The sequence below is a fragment of the Gymnogyps californianus genome, chromosome 9, assembly GCF_018139145.2.
Source record: "Gymnogyps californianus isolate 813 chromosome 9, ASM1813914v2, whole genome shotgun sequence".
Classification (NCBI taxonomy): Eukaryota; Metazoa; Chordata; class Aves; order Accipitriformes; family Cathartidae; genus Gymnogyps; species Gymnogyps californianus.
Window position 1 is genome coordinate 19451252 of NC_059479.1, and position 18239 is coordinate 19469490.

Genomic DNA, 18239 nt, shown 5'->3' on the forward strand with positions numbered 1-18239 from the left:
CTACATAGTGAAAAATTTTCTTTTAAACTGAATAAGTATTTTATTTCAATAAATTTTATTTTAAAAGTGCAGCTTTCAAGATTGATTAAAGATGATGCATGTTTAAAATGTTAGCTATAGCTTCATATATTTAAAAAATAAACTATAGATGTTTGCTATTGTTCAGGGCTTGAAATCTTGAATTCAGATTTTTTAAAGTGGTGCTAATTTTTTCTTTGAGCTTGCCAAAATGTTTACAACTCTCTCAAGTCCAGAGAGAAGAGATTTAGAGTTAGTATTTGCAGCACTTTATTTCCCAGCCATAATCAGTCTCAGTCTTCTTTTTTCAACATTCCAACTACATGCTTCGCATTTGATTTATGAAAGTACAAATAACTAATGAGGAAAAGGTCACATCTGATAAGGACTGGAAACATACTGGAGTTTTATTCTGAGAAGTGACAAAGCAGAAAACATTTACCTCCTCGCTCCTCAATGCAAATCTTGATTTTTTCCTAAGTGGACTCTGGAGGATCAGGACATAGAAGACAACTGTAGACTCAAGGAAGTTTTCTTACTCTCTCTCTGATGATTTTTCCCCCCACTTGTATCCCTTACATATCTACATCACACAACTCCTTGTGATTTCTTCAACTTGCATTAGGAGAAAAAAACGTTGTTCACAGAACACAAACTGGTTGCATCTCTATAACAGGAGATTGTCACTTTCAGGTTTCTCTCAGTTTTCAATATTAGGTTCATGTTCAAAGTTTCTTGCCTTTTTCATCATTTCATTCGTTTAATGAAAAGGATTTCTTCCTCTGAGCAAATTATATCCCAGAGAAAGTAAAATAACACTTAAAATTAGATTTGCTAATACATTCACACATAAGAGCCCTAACATTTCCTCTAAGGAATTTCAATTTCGATTTTAAGAAATCACAATACGCATTCAACATTGTAAGATAAAGTCCCACACCCTTCACCCTTGTTTGTACTTCTGAGGCTAAAGTTACAACCGTATAAGTCATCTGTGATTTGACAACTTTTTTTTTTCCCCCCAGTTGGGATGGGGAAGAACATGCACATCCAGCATTTTACTCTAGTTTCCTCTATATTGATCATGTATAGCAAAAATACTTGACCAGAATAATTGAAATGGAAAAGCTCCATTAAGTAGGTTTTGTTTTCAGGAACTGCAAGAAAAATAAAGTGTTCAAACTATGAAAAACAAATTGCACTCAGAATGTTTCCCAGGAGATGATGATTTAGAAGAGCCAAAGGAAGAGCAAGGGAACACCTAACAGCAAGACTGGGGTGTTGAATATTCTTATACCCTGACAGGACCTGAGGGATTTGGAGAATACACACACAGCTGAATGGAACAGTTCATTTAAACCAGCTTGTTTCACTTGAACTGGTTTGTTTCCTTCAGCTAAGACCCTACCATTAAGACGACGAGGCTGTTCTTCTCAAAATGTCTTCCAAATAATCTGAAATTCACAGCATTACTCAGATTTCCTTGATATTTGACCTATTGTATGAGGGTTGGATTTTAATATCAGCGTTATGTAAGCCATTAATTCCTGAAATAGTATATCTACCTTTTTAAAAACGAAATACATTTTAGGACAGGGTTCTATTGGGGGCATGAGATGTTAAGCTTAAACCCCAACATAGCTCTTACTAGGCTCAAAAGGGATTTAGTCAGAAAACCTTTGTCTCATGAAGTTCAAGTAATAAAAATTCCATTTATAGATTAACATTCAACAAGTTATTCAATAAGGAATTGAACGCTGTAAATATGAGCAAACACCACTGCACAGGTCTAGGTAACTTCTCTGCAGCAGTACAGGTGAGTTTCTCTCTGCTATCAGAGAAAATTATTATTTTTCACCAGAAAGCACTAATCTGGAGAGATTTTTACCTCCTCTGCATGAGAAAATAGTTCTCAGATCCATACATGCAAATCCATGAGAAGACATGTTTTTAGGAAAGTTTTCCTGAAAGAAACGTGCCTTTCATTCAGATATACACAATACTATTTGCAGCCAGAAGTGCAAGACTTGTTAGGCACTAATGGTTTCTAAAATGTTAATAGCTCAATTAAGTGAGAAGGGAGAACTGGATATGAGGAAAGGGGCCCATATTTTCCAGCTGCATGACTGGGACATCCAGTATAGCGTACATCAGTTTTTTTCTCATGTGCTTAAATGTTACTGTAACCATTGTGTAATAAAACTGCTAAGTTACTGGGACACTAAGTCCCAATATGGTGATTTCTCTCACCAGCCCTGTTAGCAGCTCCCAGCACTTCAAACTATAACAACGCATGCGATAATATAAGAGAAAAAAGACTCTCATAGTATCTTTCACCTTCAAAGAACATCTTCACAGTAAACCTGGAAGTTTCTGTGGAAAAATATCTTTTCCTTTAAAAAAAATCCTGGAGAATTCAACAACATCATCATCAATGTGGAGTTATGGTTGCCAGGGAAGATCTTCATCCCTTCCAAAACACCAAGTTTACTTGAATGCAAGCCCAGTTTAGTAAGTATATTTCTTAATTCTGTCTTAGGTTTCTGCTACCAAGTGACCCTAACGCACAGATAGTCTCACATCTGCTTTGGAAATGTACTGATGAAAGCATCATATCATCATCCTACCCCTCAAATATAATTTAGCATTTGCCAAATTTTACAAACCTATTATCCTTTTCTAAAACTCTTCACTTTTAAGCATATGAGACTATCTCGCTGTTCACTTTTAGTCGCCCAAAATCAAATCTCAGAGCTATGCTGATAGCAATGTAACTGCTGACAACTACCAGGAAACCATCCTTGATGCTGAGACAGTCTACCAAGTGCAGATCTGAAGTGAGATCTGATGGGCCACACATACCACCTCCTTTTGAGCAGATGGAAGCAAGAAAATAGGACTTGGTCCATCAGTTTATACATACATAATAACCACAACTCTGCCACCTTATTTCAGGTAAAGCTTCAGTATTGGTACTATAGAGTTACCTCCAAATACTCACTACTTATTACTTGTGCTGGCTGGTTCTGACACAGGAGAATTAACATTTTGTTTCTTGATATTTAAAATTTCACTTGTATCAGTTGTATTATTAGACAAGAGATATGTCCATACAAACTTACTTCTGTTAAAATGTTTGCCACTGAATTTTAAATAACTCAAAACTGCTGATGGTTTGTCATATTAAAGCAGTATTATCATCTAAATGAAACTGACTTTTTATATATACAACAGTACTGCCAAATTCTTTATTTAAAGCATCATCTCTCTTGAATAACATAGAACTTATGCTTAAACTAACCTGAATTAAAGTCTAAGCCAAAACCACAATAAGATTTTCATACAAAGTAAGAATATAAAATTCATATAAATAAGAATGAGCAATACTTCCTCTCCTTATGCTTCTCTGAAAGTTAAGACAACCAAGTTTACTTTCCAAGCCAAGTTTAATACAGCTGGGATTTCTAAATTACCATTTCTTAGGTTTGACACATCTCCCAGAGGGAAGGAAAGAAAGTTGTCTAACGCATTTCAGCAATGAGTTTGCTTCCCTGCCCAAAAGAGAGAGTTAATTTTAAAGCGCGGCAGCTTTCTAAGTTTCTTTTCCTCGGTAAAAGTATTCATGGATACTGAGGTCATTGAATACAGGTGTTCATGTCTGCTTTCTGAAAAAAAAAAAGTCAACTGGAGTCCATTTAAGTATGTGTCATATACTTTAGGATTTTGTACTTTTTAATAAGCATTACAGGCTGCCTGATAATCTGGTTGAGAGAGCTGACAAAATACATACTTACATGTATCTATTTCTGTTTTAACAAAGTGTATATATATGAAAATGTAGAGCTCATAGAAAAAGCAGAAACCTTCCCAAGCAGGTAGCACCTGATCTCACATTCAAAATACATCATCATTATAGATAAAAATAGTTAAGCATTTACTCACTATAGAAAGGAAGCTGAAATTATAGAAAACAAAGCAGAAGGAAAAAAACCCTCAACAATTTATTTAAAGTACACATACATTCTAAGTCCTCATATAGCTATTGCAGCCAGTGAGGTCACCCACGGCTGAGATTTGGCTCAGTGAAAACATTAGATCATAGCAAGAGACAATCCTGGGAGTAGAAGCACCCAAACCATCACAAAAAGATATCACTAGGAAGGGGGGGGAGGGGAACAACGGGACACCAAACAAAAAAAAAAAACCCAAACCAAACAAACCCTTGCAGCTGGAGGAAGATTTAACTAGGTCTACAAAAGGCTTAAAAAAAAAAAAAGTCACCAGACACAAATTGCCAAGTACTTGAACACAGTATAAAAACACCCCAGAACTGGAATATTTTTTTTAAATCCCAGCCCTGAAGAGATTAGCTGCAGAACTAAGGTGAAAAAATACCATCATGAAGCAACTAAAGTATCATTCTGTGCAATCTAGCCATGTTGTCCCATCACATGCTTGAAAGAAATTGAGGTGAGACAGTGAATTACATGTAATTCAGCACACGTAATGCAGTTTTACCTGTAAACCTCCAATTTCCAAAAAAATTATCATTACACCATTTAAAGAAGAGAAATTCTCAACACTTCTGGTTTAGGGATTTGTGGAAAGGCTTATGTAGTTTTGTAGCATGTCTCGAAGCAGTTTTGGACTATTTATTCCCACTCTTCTAGTGAAAGCTTACTTAAAAAAAAAAAAAAAAAAAAAAAAGATAGATTCTTGGTTCTTTGGGTTTAGCTTTTTGCCCTCTTTGTTGTTCTCAAGATTGCCCTTCCTGAAGCTGTAGCCGAGCTGCTGCCATTTCTCATCATTTCTCTAGTTAAACTTAGTCCAGACAAGATCAATCAGCAGACTGATCTAATAAAATCTGCTCACTGACTCCCCTCACTAGTGCAAGGTACCTACACTTTGCTTCCCAGTAACCCTAATTCTGGAGATGTGGTGCAAAATCCCAAACTGACCCTCCATATACCCAAAACAGATCTGGTGGTCTATTTTTGGCTTTAGTTCTGTCTCGCACATGATCTGTAATCATCTTATGCCTTCTTAGGAGGCATATTCACCTAAACAAAACACTGTTATACGTGGCAAAACTACATGTGTGATTGCAACATCTGTAATGTCACTAATGATAGCTTTATTATAACTATCTTGGCCACCTATTGTGGTATGTAGCTATGGCTACACAAACCCCTGTGAACCCGGGCCCACAACATCCTCTGCAAGATGGACTGAAGATAGATAGACTAAAGCTCAAACAACCAGTAATCACACCTCCACTGAAGACACGCTATAATTCTACAAATATTTGCATTAATACCACAGGTTAAAAAGTCCATTTTTTTTTTCCTAGATTTGTATCTAATTGTGGACTGATTTGTATAATGAATTGCAATAGGCCTGCAACATGAGTATTTCTTTCACAAGAAGTCAGAGAAATAATGCCTAAAATAAGAGAACTCTTCAAAGTTTGTGCCTTGCTGAACTGAGGTATCCCCTCAGTTCAGGTTTCATGGATTAGCCGTTGGCTGTTATGCTGCAAACTCTGATCAAAGCCTTGGCATAGCTAGGATATTGACAATGCTTGATGTGATTTTTTTAAATGCTATGTGATTTTTAAAAAATAAGTTTAATGATAGAAATTTCACACTGCATATTTCCCTGACTGCCCAGAGTTAGATTTAAAACAACAATAAAAAAATCATCCCAAGTTGTGGAAGAAATCAAAAGGCAACACAGAAGAAGACAGATTTTTTTGCATTTTTTCAATGGGGAGTAAATCAGATCAGATTATTTTTTGAAGCCTCTTATTTTCCCTTTTCTCTGGATTTATATGCATACCTACAGTCAAAAACATGAATTTATACTCCCCAAAACCTTTGTCAAATTATTCAGATACTTAATTTCAAAGGAAAATGAACTTTAGAGAGTTAAATGTATATGCTAGTGATAATAATTTAATTATTTTTCTATTGATCATTTTTATTGCTGCATTTTACACTTTAAGTGTAATTTTAAGGCTGAATTTTAATTAAGTTATGGGAAGATGGTTTTGAAGATGCTAAAGCAAGACGGTTTACTTGACAAAAACAGAAAAGGCAGTTCCTTCCTGCATGACAGAAATCAGGAAAGCGTTCTAGCAATTTCTTCATCTGAAATAAAAAGAGGAGGGAAAAAGGGAAAGAAAAAGCAGATAGTATTTTTCCTCAGCAGAATTAATATGGATTACTGCATAATATAAGGCAGTTCTGGGAAGAAAATGAAAATTAACAGTCCAGCAGATTCCCTTGCCATCAGCTTTTCTTCAAGCCTTTATTCCCCGAGAGAGACATTCACAAGACCCACAAGTGATGATGATGAAAAACCCCTGAAAGCCAAAATACATAACCCCCATATGGTCTAAAAATATTACTGCATGCATAACATTTATACAGCTTTCCGTTTCTGTACAGGTGAGCAGATTTTTCAGCTTCACATTCCCTTTTATAATATGCTTCATATCTGTAATATTAACACTGTATTTTACAAGACAGCTTTCCTGGATTTCCCATTACTTGGAAAAACTACCTTACCATAGTGCCTCCAAGTAGTGACATTTTTTTCTGAGTTCGTGTACTTCACACTGGCTCTGCCTCAATGTCAGGGGCCCGTTGTTTCTTCACTAGACATGGTTCTCATGCTTTTGCATTAGAACCTAAAGCTTCCAGCTAGAGAATGGGGTCATTCTCTGGATACAAATTTGTTTTCTGAAACTCCTGAAGAAGTCAGTAGGTGTTCCCTGGAAAGCTCTTTCTGTATCCTACCTAATTCATAAACTAATTTCTTCTCTTTAATTAAGACCTCAGCAATTTGATTTCCCTGCAACATATGTTGATGGTTCTGGTTCTCTTTGGAATAGGCAAGCTGGAGAACAGACCAAGCAGACAGACTAGGCTCCTTCACTGTAAGTGTAAGTACAGTCAAATCCCAGAAGAGTACCCCGTGACAATACAAGGCACGCATATACTCTGTACGGAGCCAGGTATCACTGTGCAAGCAGCATGTAAGTGCCTATAATATATTTAGCCAGGAGTAACAGCAGTATATATCTAGTATTCAGCTGGCATATACTAAAAAAAAAAAAAAAAAAAAATTGAAGTTTTGACAGGTATGAACTAAGTTCTGATTAAAAAAATTCAACTATTTCAACCAACATCAGGGTGTCTCCATTCTAAAAACAATGCCCGCTGGTATGGCAAATTCTGTGAAAATCCAACAATGTTAGATAGCTTTTTTTTTTTTAATACTTCTTTTCTCAGTGATGTTTTATTCTCTCTCCAGCCCTCTCTATTATTCAAACAGATATTCCAGTTTGTTTCAGCTGTGGAATAAATCCCTGTTTTTTGTGAACCTAATTTACCTTCATTCTAGATAATGGCAGCATGAGATTATTTTGGTTATTACTATCGCCCTTTAGCTTTCTGAAGATAGGAGTAAAAATTTAAATATGATGTTTCGGAAAGACCATATTCTCCTGACTACACTGAAATAACCCAATTAAATAGGAAGACCAAAGGCTTTTTCTTGCTAATGCAATGACATTGTGTAGCTTTTATTCTCTTACAGAAGGAACATAAAGGGAAATAGAAATACAGCGTAATCCATGGTCTAAGATAAAATAGACACTCTTCTTCCCTAAAAATCACGCACCACTTGCAATAGCGTGTACATAGAGTGAATGTAATTTTTAGACGTGGATCTTTTTTCCTTGGGACTAGTCTTCAGGTATGTTAACTTATATAATTCATGAATCTAACATGGAAGATGAAGGACAGAAAGGTAGCAACACCATGAGCCAATATAACACAAACTGAAATGACAAAGTGACAGTGATGACTGGGATGACAAATGACAACATTCATATTAATAAGCGCTAGATGACACTCAATCACTGTCCAGTCCTGGCTACGGTGAAAGACAATACGACGTTTAGGCACAGCAGCAGAAGAGAGATGACAGTTTTTTAACATCTTCCACAACTTAAAAAGTCAGCAGGGAAGGGACAAGGTTACATACATCTCTAAAGAGCCTGTGTTGGAGTTCAGCAATACAGAAATTACTCAGAAAAATCTATATGCAGTATTTTTAATTGACCTAGTTAGTTGTATTTTCTTTTTTTGAATCCATAAATTGGAAGTTCTCCCTTCACATACAAAAGGGATGAAAAAGAAATTGGTTCTTACCCTGAAATGGGGGCATGAGAAGTCTCTAGGCTTTCTACATCACTCCTTCAACGGACTTTTTGCAGATTTGATCCATATACTTCGTGGACCAAATTGCTCAGCTGATCCCACTCTGGCTGCGGACCGCGAGTTTCACAACAGGAACGTTCAAGTCCCCCTTCTGCTCCTCGCTACCTCCCCCTGCCCTTGGTCCTTCCTCCAGGGAGCTACAGCATTCATTTCAGCCTCCACGCCAACATCAGCATGGCAAAATCCTGCCTTTTCTTCAAAGTGGGTGGCCTTTCCCACTCTACCAGCTGGAAATAGACTCCACACAGTCCCTTGAACCATACCCTTGTATAACGCTCCTTGTATAATGCTGTCTTGTACAGTGCTCCTTGGTGCAGGCCAAAACTGTGCCCAGGGAATGCACTAACATAGATGAGCACTTACCAGTGCCTGGTGCCATTTACTGTTACGGCACAGAGCCTGGCTGTCCCAAGCTCGGGAAGTCTTCACGTGCTTTGTACGGACATATTACAACTGTGGCAGCAACACAACTCTGTATGTTCATATGAAATACATTTATGTCATACTGACATATTGATCTGCTATGGGGTTTTTATTTTCAGGGAGAGAACCACAACATTTCCAATGAAAGGCATCACAGAAATGTAAAACTATATGACAACTCACTTAACAATATATACATAGTTAAATAACATTAAGGAACTGAAATTTGCCATAAACATCAATGAAATCAGACACCATATAGCTGCTCTGGTCAAAGTTTCCACTGACATTATACACACACTCATTTTTCTCCAGTTAGCCTTAGTTTTTCAGTAATTATAAACCTTTGCTATATTCTGGTATTGTATAGAGTATCATTAAGCAATTTTTGCATATGGCCACAGAAGCCAAATATTTACTGTTACTTACCTTAGCAAAAGGTGTGTTATGTATAGCACCTTTTATGCATAGATAAATATTACATATAAATTAGCTGGGAAATATCAAGAGGCAAGTGCCATGTTTTTGCAAAGTAGAAAGGAAACGTGAAAGCAAACGTGAAAGCAGCTTGTATTAACAAAGCAGTAAGAACAATACATTTTTTTCCAGTAAAAGCCAGAAAATACTTCTTCGCAGTGACAGATTTGCTATTGTAGAAGATAGGAAATCAAAAGAAAACGTTGACTAAAGAATAAACTGCAATGTTTTGTTTGTTATTGCTGATGTTTTTTACTGCAGTTATTTACCAAAACAAATTATAACTTAGGAATTCCGAGGCACATACACCCAAAAATATTAAATCAGCATATATTTCTGATACATGTAGCACTGTGTTTTATCACATTCCCCAACAGAATTGCTCGTAGGACATCAACAGAATAGCCAGACACTTTCAGAAAGATGCTAGGGAAAAAAAAAAAAAAAAAAAAAAAAGAGTGCAATAAATCTGTAGGAAGTTATAGTTCTTTTAAAAGCCTGCTAATAATTAGGTATCTGAAGTAAAGAGCTTAGCCTGAAAGAGATTGTTACATACGTTTTTGTCTCCTTCCTCCCCACCACCAACCCTTCCCCTCCCCCCCTTTGTTTTTTTTGTAAAGGCCAAACTGACATCATGATTGAAAGAATGATAGGACTCTGGCTAAACAAGGCATTTACCTCATAGCTTCAATGAAGTACAGAAAACGTTTTATATGCGGTCTGCGTAGCTAATACACAAAATGGTAGTTTTGAGTCTTGGGAAATGCTTTGGTCCTGCCTTTGAATTTGCTATGGTCTCTCCACACTCAGAGCTCTGTGAATAGGGATAAATCCCACTAACAACTGAGTGAAACACAGGACATTTGGCAGTATAGGTAGAAGATTCTCATACAGTGCAGCAAAATGGCTCATAAAGACCGCAGCAAAGAGCATCCAATTGTCTATCTTTGGCCAAGTGGCCAATATGCTTAGATGTTGCACTGCACACAAGGGCTTTGCAGATACCCCTTGTGGCAGCCACTGCAATGCTGGGTCAATGCAACTCTCACGGTACTGCAGGAGATTTCTCTGCTGAACTGTGTTTGGACCCTCTATTATAATGCATAGGCTTTAGAGAACAAGGCAAACCAACGAGACATGCTGTCTTTAAGTGAAGCTTTTTCCAACAAAATCTACATGAAAGGATCCAGTCTAATGGCATCTAATTCCTTGTTGGCAGAAGAGAGTCCTCTAGGTACTTCCAGAGCTCTTTTAAAACAACAAAAATGTATATGTATCTATGAAACATTGATGAATCAAGTCCTGCCGTGTCTGAGTAAACATGTAGTTTAGATTTAGTGCAACGTTTTCTGAATATTCAACAACCAGTTGATTGTAGAAAGCATTTAGAGTTTAATAGCCATATTAAAGTAAAATATACTTGCCAGAAAATTACTTAAAAAAAAAAAGAAAAAAGAAAAAAAGGAGTCTTATGATGAATTAACAAGTATAAGGATGTGGTTTCTTTCTGACTGTATTTCAGTTCTCTTCCTTAAGAAATGAATCATCTATCCTTCAGTGGAGATCTTCCCTCCCTTTTCTTTTATACTATACCAAAGCATGTTATATTGGATTAAAGACAAGAACAGCAGACTCATAAAATTATCAAAACAGTATTTGAGTTTAACATAAACATTGGGGCCTAAATTTGACATTAATTTATCACTTTGCTATCATATAGTTTCAAACTTTCTCATCCCAACAAAAAAAGCTTTGCTACATGGATATATCAGCATTGTCTGTGTTGTTTGCCAGACTTCACGGTTCTTCCAGCATTCATGAGCCTTGCTGGCTACACAGACGAGGGGTTTTAAGATCACTGCTTTGCCTGTGACAGAAATTGTCCCTTTCTACTGCCCCTTTCCAACGCAGCGGTTTCTCTATTACTTTTGCCAACCTGTATCCCTCATCCCTCTCCACCTACTGCTCCCATTTTGCTCAGGCTGCCATCTCCCAGAGCAGCTGGTTTAGTTGGCTGCTTGCTAAGGGCTGAAGGAGGTAATGAGGTCCTTCAATGTCACCTTCCAGACTGTTATTTGGAGTGGTTATATCCCATAGTATATTTCTTTCCATCACACAGTATTTTTCATGGATTTTCCACTTTGGTTCTGCTAAGAACACTTTTACCAAGGCAGAGTAAAAGACTCAGAATCTACCAGACTCAGAATCTACCCCACCACACCAGGGGTGCAATAAAATAAATGAAGTACTGCCAATAGAATAAAAATATCCCCACAGCTGAGAGAATTTTTAAGTCTTAAGAAAAACACATTAAAATAGATACATAGAAAGATAGAGGCTTCTGCTCCACAGGCTGCAGGACAGTGCAGCAAAAACTCAAAGTCAGCTTCAGATGAGTGCATAATCAATGTTAGTCCACCGAGCTACAAAAGCCTTCCTCGAGGCTACCAGCTCAGCTGCTCTTCAGCCAAGCTCCAACTACCTCCCCAAGCTTATCTGCAGGCATTCTCCACCTCTTCAGGAACAGAAATCAAAAGAAACTGCTCTTCCTTACAAAAGGATAACAAAATAAAGATATTTATCCTAAATTTACTAAACTGTTAGAGCACAGTTTAGCTCTCAGACACTATACATTCCATTCATTCCTGAAACTATTTATTATTCCAGTAAGCTATGTTCCTGGGAAAATGCTCTTGCAAAACAATGTTAACTATACATGTTGTCCATATATTGGGGATGAGGGGAGTTATCCATCATCTACCAAACTTTTCAATCTCTTTGTGGCATGAAAGCTATGAGAATTTGGTTCTAGGCAGCTAGTATTACTGGAGGGATGATGGTGGGGGATGTGTGTGTATATATACAGATAAAGCAAACAATCCTCCAACTCTGTTTCATAAATATGCTAACACTGATTTTATGAAATATATAGAAAAGCCACTGGAAGTTAGGTGCAGAGATGCTCTACAGTCAGCGTACTAACACAACTTTAATACCTTCATACAGAAAGAAGCCTGCCGTAGGAAGAAACAAGGTGAATATTAATATACTCTTTATATATTTATGTATTTATTATATAATACTATTTGCAAACAAGATGCAATGGAATAGAGGATTCAGTGTTAATCTGAAATATAAGTGATTTGTATGGCATGTTTTCATGTTTTGTGATTACAGAATACATGACCAATACTCATTTCAACATATAGGGCAGAAATAACTTCTGACCCCATATGCGTTTTTCAAAACGCTGTTCGTCATTTGTGTGTGTTTGTATTTCCCACCAAGGGAAACAAAGCATGTTTACAAATGGAGTGCTTCAGCAATTAGTAACCATCATTAAAAATATTATAAGAAATTATTGAAGCCTTTTACATTCCCAATGACTCCAGAGTTTTAATACCGTGGAAAATATTCCAAGTCCTGGATGTAATCAGATTATACCAATATGCTGAAACAGAGAGTATCATACTTATTCTAACAGGATCAAAATAGGGATTCTAACAAGATCAAAATAGGGAGAAAATGTTGAGCCACAAACCAGAGAAAAGATAATTTAGTGTCTATATAGAGAAATTATGAATCAAGTGGACCACAGCCAATTATTCTAATTAAATCAATTAAATGGGAACAAAAGCAACAGCTTACTCTATGCAACAGTTTAATATTATATGGAGAATTTCTAACCAAAAGTCAAAAATATAGAACTGACAAAGGAAATACCAAACATACATTGACTACATCTACATTTTGATCAATAAGTATAAGATCATGTTTTATTGTCATGGTTTAACCCCAGCCAGCAGCTAAGCACCACGCAGCTGCTCCTTCACTCCCCCACCCCACTCCCTGTGGGATGGGGAGGAGAATTGGGAAAAAAGGTAAAACTCATGGGTTAATATAAGAACGGTTTAATAACTAAATTAAAATGTAATACTAACAATAATAATGACACATAATAATAAAGTAATAGTAATTAAAAGGAATATAACGAGGCAGGGGGGAACCAGTGATGCGCAATGCAATTGCTCACCACCCGCTGACCGATGTCTGAGCAGTGATCTGCCCCTCTTGGCCAACTCCCCCCCATTTATCTATCCCAGCCGAAACCAGGACATTCATCTGAAGAATTGATACTGAAACATGACCACCAGTTGCTGGGAACCTTAAAAGTCCTAATACACTACATGATGACTCATAAATGTACAAAGCAGCCAAAATTTGAACCCTGAGCAAAGCCAGCTCATCCCATGCTCAGTCACCTGAAAATTACATGCATGTAAACAAACTATTTCATCCACTCTGCCTTAAGAGTGGATCAACTCAATGATCCTTCCCACCTGCTTTGTCTTTCCCAGGACTGCAATGCAGAGGTATTTGTGATCCAGAAGCTCAGCTTTGTTCCAGAAGGTTTTAGAGATCTGCCAATTTGTCAGCCTTTTACCAGGTTTATATCACTCAACAATTCTTTGATTTTTTTTCTGCCTACCAGATAAGAATGTTCATGACCAGCACCTGTGTGTTAATTTGTGTTACAGTGGCATATAAAACCACAGAGAAGATAGAAGCCTGTTGTCTTCATAAATTTCAGGAGTGCTACTCAAGCTGGTTAGGCACTGTGATATTAGAACACTACCAGAAAGCCCCCAGAATACAGTAAAAAAAAAACCCTAATACATGCAATTAAGAATGCAAAAAAAATTCATTTTACATAAATATAGTCAAAACATTGTCATGTCTAAGTGCTTGGAATGCTTAGGAAACCTGATGTGGCAGAACAGCCATAGAAACATTTTTTCCTGTTTTTTGGCAAAAGCAACGCAGATAGGAATTTTATACCTAACTGATGAGTCCAGTGTGATACTAAATCTAGCCTGTTAGCACTAGAAAATAGCTTTTCATGTTGATGGGATGAATGTATGATAAGCTGTATGGGATGGTTGCAAATTCAGCATGCCTTGAAAATTGAAAACTAGTTTGAGATGTACAGCACATCTGTCTAGACTCAGCCACAATACTCCTGTGAGATACTCAGTGATGGTTAAGGATGAATACAAACCACATAAGGAAGACCAGCTTCCTACAGGAAAGGATGCAGTATGTCTTTTCATACTCCACTGAATTGTGCAGGAAAAGTATGCAAAGATTGTGTTGACATTTTATATCAAAAGTTTTCCTTTTAAATACCACTACTTTCCACTAAAACCACAGTGTGTATTATCCATTACAACTGAAAAGCCTGCAGAAAAGAGAAATATGGACTTGTTTTCTTGCTTATTCTCCTTCATAGTTATCAGGCCACTTATTTACTCTTACTGCTTTCTTTGATTGAAGTCTGAAATTCTATTATTAGGCTGATACCACATTGAAACTTTTATAAACAGTTTCCTCTCAATGCTGACTAAGATCAATCAAGGCGGCAATTAATTGTAAGCACAATTACTTCATTTGGGTCCTAATCACCTGATTGCAACAGTGCATCATGCATTTCTATGGCCAAGTGCTGTCACTTTTATCTGTAACTGGTTTCATAGATAAAACTGTAGGTGCCAGATTCCCATCTAGGAGTTAAACCTTAAAAGAAAAAACAAACAAACAAACCAACGCTGTGAGGGACTGTCACTGTGACTGCACTGCTAGTCTTTGCTGGAGTTATTCAAAGACATGCTAACATTTCTGACTCTCAAAAAAGGACTTGCAGTAGTGGAACTGGCTTTGCTTCCAGCCACTCGAGAGTTGGCACAGTTGGTTCTGGTCTGTTACGAGCCCTCGGTAGCGGGGATTTAGGCAAATGAATGGATCGTGCAGTCATAAGTGGAGCAGTATGGAGTCCATTGCTGTGAGCGACAGACCCTTAGAGATTCCTAAATTTTATCCAGATTTTATTCCAGATCCTGGAAAGCTCCTAAAGCCTAAAAATCTGACAGTTTTAAACTCATTATATGTTTAAGTAGATTAAACAATAACCAGTTCCTTTCAGTCAAATCAATTTAGATGAGAGATTGCGGGTGGGGGGATAACTGACGTTCACTGGTTACTTTGCACTCACCATTTCTCAACACTAGCTTGCACCGTTGAAAAGTATCTTGAGCAGATTCTTCAGCTGTGTCGCAATGCAAGTTTCACAGCACATGTTCTGAACCTTATGATGAAAAGCAAGGCAGTCCTGAGCATACATTGCAAAAAGATGTTCCTAAAGGCTATTTTATTCTATTCTATTCTCCCTCCCCACTCCCACAATGGCTATCAACTAAGTGAATGACATTTGACCCAAAGAGGGGACTACTATGTTTCCTTCGCTATGTTAAAAATCCATACCTAACATGTCAAAAGTATGACTTATGAAGGTCTTTTTCATAACTGTTGCCATATCAGTATGCTCTATATCCTTTTTACTCAAGTGACTTAATTGATTTTTTATCCATTTATTTTTTGGAGTTGACAATCTATTTCCCGCTAAGCGGTGAGCTATGTTTGTTAACTTTATTCTATCACAAGGTGAATCTGAACACTTCTCAAACGTGCACCTACCACTACAGATATATGCACAGACAAATCAGCTGAAGAAAACAGAAGTCATTCCACAATTTGCACCTCATTCCTCCTTTCAACTCTGTGACTGAAAACCTGCGTTGTCAGTTTTTTCCTAGATAATGAGCTACTCATCCAGGTTCTAATTTCTTCAAATATTATATATAAGACTAATTATTCAGCCAAGAAACACCGTTTAGCAAAACCTTAAAGAAAGAAAAGAATTTAGGTAAGGGTAAGCCAGAGGTTAGAAATTCTAGTTAATTGCAATACAACAGATTTTACTGATGTAACTTCATTTTACAGTAAATTACCTTATCATTTTGTGGAAAAGGAGAGCTTGTTTACCAGCCTCCCCTTCATGAGGTAGAAGAGATTACAGCCTCCGGTGCAGCCTTACTTCTCATCCCTGTTTTGATCTGCTGGCTCGGCTGTTCTTAAGAGACCTTCTCAACGACCTGAGTTTGCATAGACATGTAAATCATGGTAATCACTTTGAGTGAAATGGCCTGCGGGGCTCACACATGAGCCTCTTCTACTGAATACCTGGCAGGGGGTTAACGATAAGCAGCAGAACAAGATGACACACTACAGAAAAATCAGTTTTCTAGCTAGTCTTGCTTATAAGACGACGACGTCATTCTTATCTTGTGGGAGTGCCTTTTACAAACTATGTCCTCCTCTCAGGAAAGAAATTATGAATGTTCCCTGCTGGTCAACTGTTTCATTCCTTCTCTCCTATTACTTGTTTTTCACTAGCATTTGTCTGGAAAAAAACTTTAAACAGTAGATGGAAACAGTGAGTGCATTATATTCAGTGCTGGACAATATACTGAATGGAGCTGTTGAGTGATATTTTAACAGCGGTGTCATTTTGAAGATAAGTTGTTGTATCTTTGTAGTGTTCTGTCTTTTTCAGGTAATACTGCTGCTGTCCAAAATATAATAAGCTGCAGTAATTAAAGCTATGGGTCATCTAAGTATGATTTACAGATAAGAACCAAAAAACCTGGCAAGATGAACAAGTTGCAATTAAAAAAAAAACCCTAGGATGACACACGGCAAAGTTCTTTATGGCTTAGTCATCTGATAGATTAAGGTATACTGGTTCAATAAATCACTTCAGAAATAGACAGAAAAAGGAATAAAAAATATTACTACATTTGTGGCTACCTGGACATGCAAAAGAAGTGAGAAACAATGAAAATCCAAATCAAGTGAATGAATAGCTATTAAAAGCAAATGGTTCACAGCCATTGATCTCATTAGCATGACAAGTGTTTATGAGGTTTTATTTATCACAAAAGCATGAAATCCTGCACTTTCTTTTAGTAAGTTGTAGAATTATTTGTACAATTACAAATCCCTGCTCCTGCAGTGGACAGGGAGAGAACAAGAGCAAGCGAGAGAGAAAGAAAGAAAGTTGTGTGTTTTTAAAAAAAGAAAAAAAGAGATCAAATGGAAAATGTGAAACCCAAAGTGGGTTGCCAAAGACTAATCTGCAGACCTTTAGGTGAGCGAGGAAGAGAGCCCAGCATCCTGAACTCCAGTTTAGTACTTCATCCTATCAGTCACACCATATCAAAAATGAATAATTTAATGTCTTCAGCTATTAAAGGTAAGACATTAAAGAATGAGACCTTTCATTTTATTTATTAAAAAGCTACTTGTAAAGGGTATATACCCAAGATCAAACAACAACAAATGGAGCTGAGAAATAGGAACACCATCATTTTTAAGACAGCACATGCCATTGCATGAGACACGTTATCACTCAGTATTTGCTGCAAGCAAACTACCAGACTCTGTTTGTAACTCTCGTACTTAGTGCTGCTTGACCCCATAGACATTACTCAACTCCTCTGTCTTGATTTCCTCATCTGTAAATTGCATAGTAAATGCAAAAGGATGTTGCTATTAAAAAAATCAAGAAAATGCTCAGTTGAAAATAAGCATTTTTAACTTCTAAAGCCAAATATGTCCCAGGATTCTCCTTTTGCCATTTACATAAATAAGCAAAAGAAGCTGCTTTTGCTTTATAGGGAAAATGTCTGGATGTTGCTTTCAGTAGAAGAGTCTAGGCAGTGCAATCACATAACAGCTGCATCTGCTGACAACGATGGCTGTATCAAGGGCTGAATAAAAAATCTTTTCTCATTTCAATATGCTATAGTTTTCAAAAACTTTTTTCCTCAACTGATTGGAAAATCATTCCCGCTCCCTCGCACAAATCATTACAAGTTAAATATATTTGGTAATAGCTTGTTGGACACAGCTGAAAGAAAAATCACATATGAGGCTGAACAAACTATCATTTTATGAGAAGATATGGCTTTCACTTGATGAGCTATATGCAAAGTAGTCATACAGGAATCCTCACTACACTGTTTTGGGATTAATGCTACTTCTCTAGAATTTTAAAAATGACTTTACATCTGTTTGATATCTTTTACAGTCAGTCTCCCTCAGCTGAGTATGATTCACAGCTGAATATGCCAGCAG

General features: G+C 37.0%; 1 protein-coding gene across 1 annotated transcript in view; it reads right to left on the bottom strand.

The window, feature by feature from the left end:
• Positions 1-16114, bottom strand: part of TENM1 (teneurin transmembrane protein 1) — an 840514-nt gene extending 824400 nt beyond the window's left edge. Inside the window, exon 1 of the mRNA XM_050901608.1 lies at positions 16052-16114. The gene's annotated coding sequence lies outside the window, so the exon portion shown is untranslated. The remainder of the gene's footprint in view (positions 1-16051) is intronic.
• Between the last annotated feature and the right edge of the window lie 2125 nt (positions 16115-18239).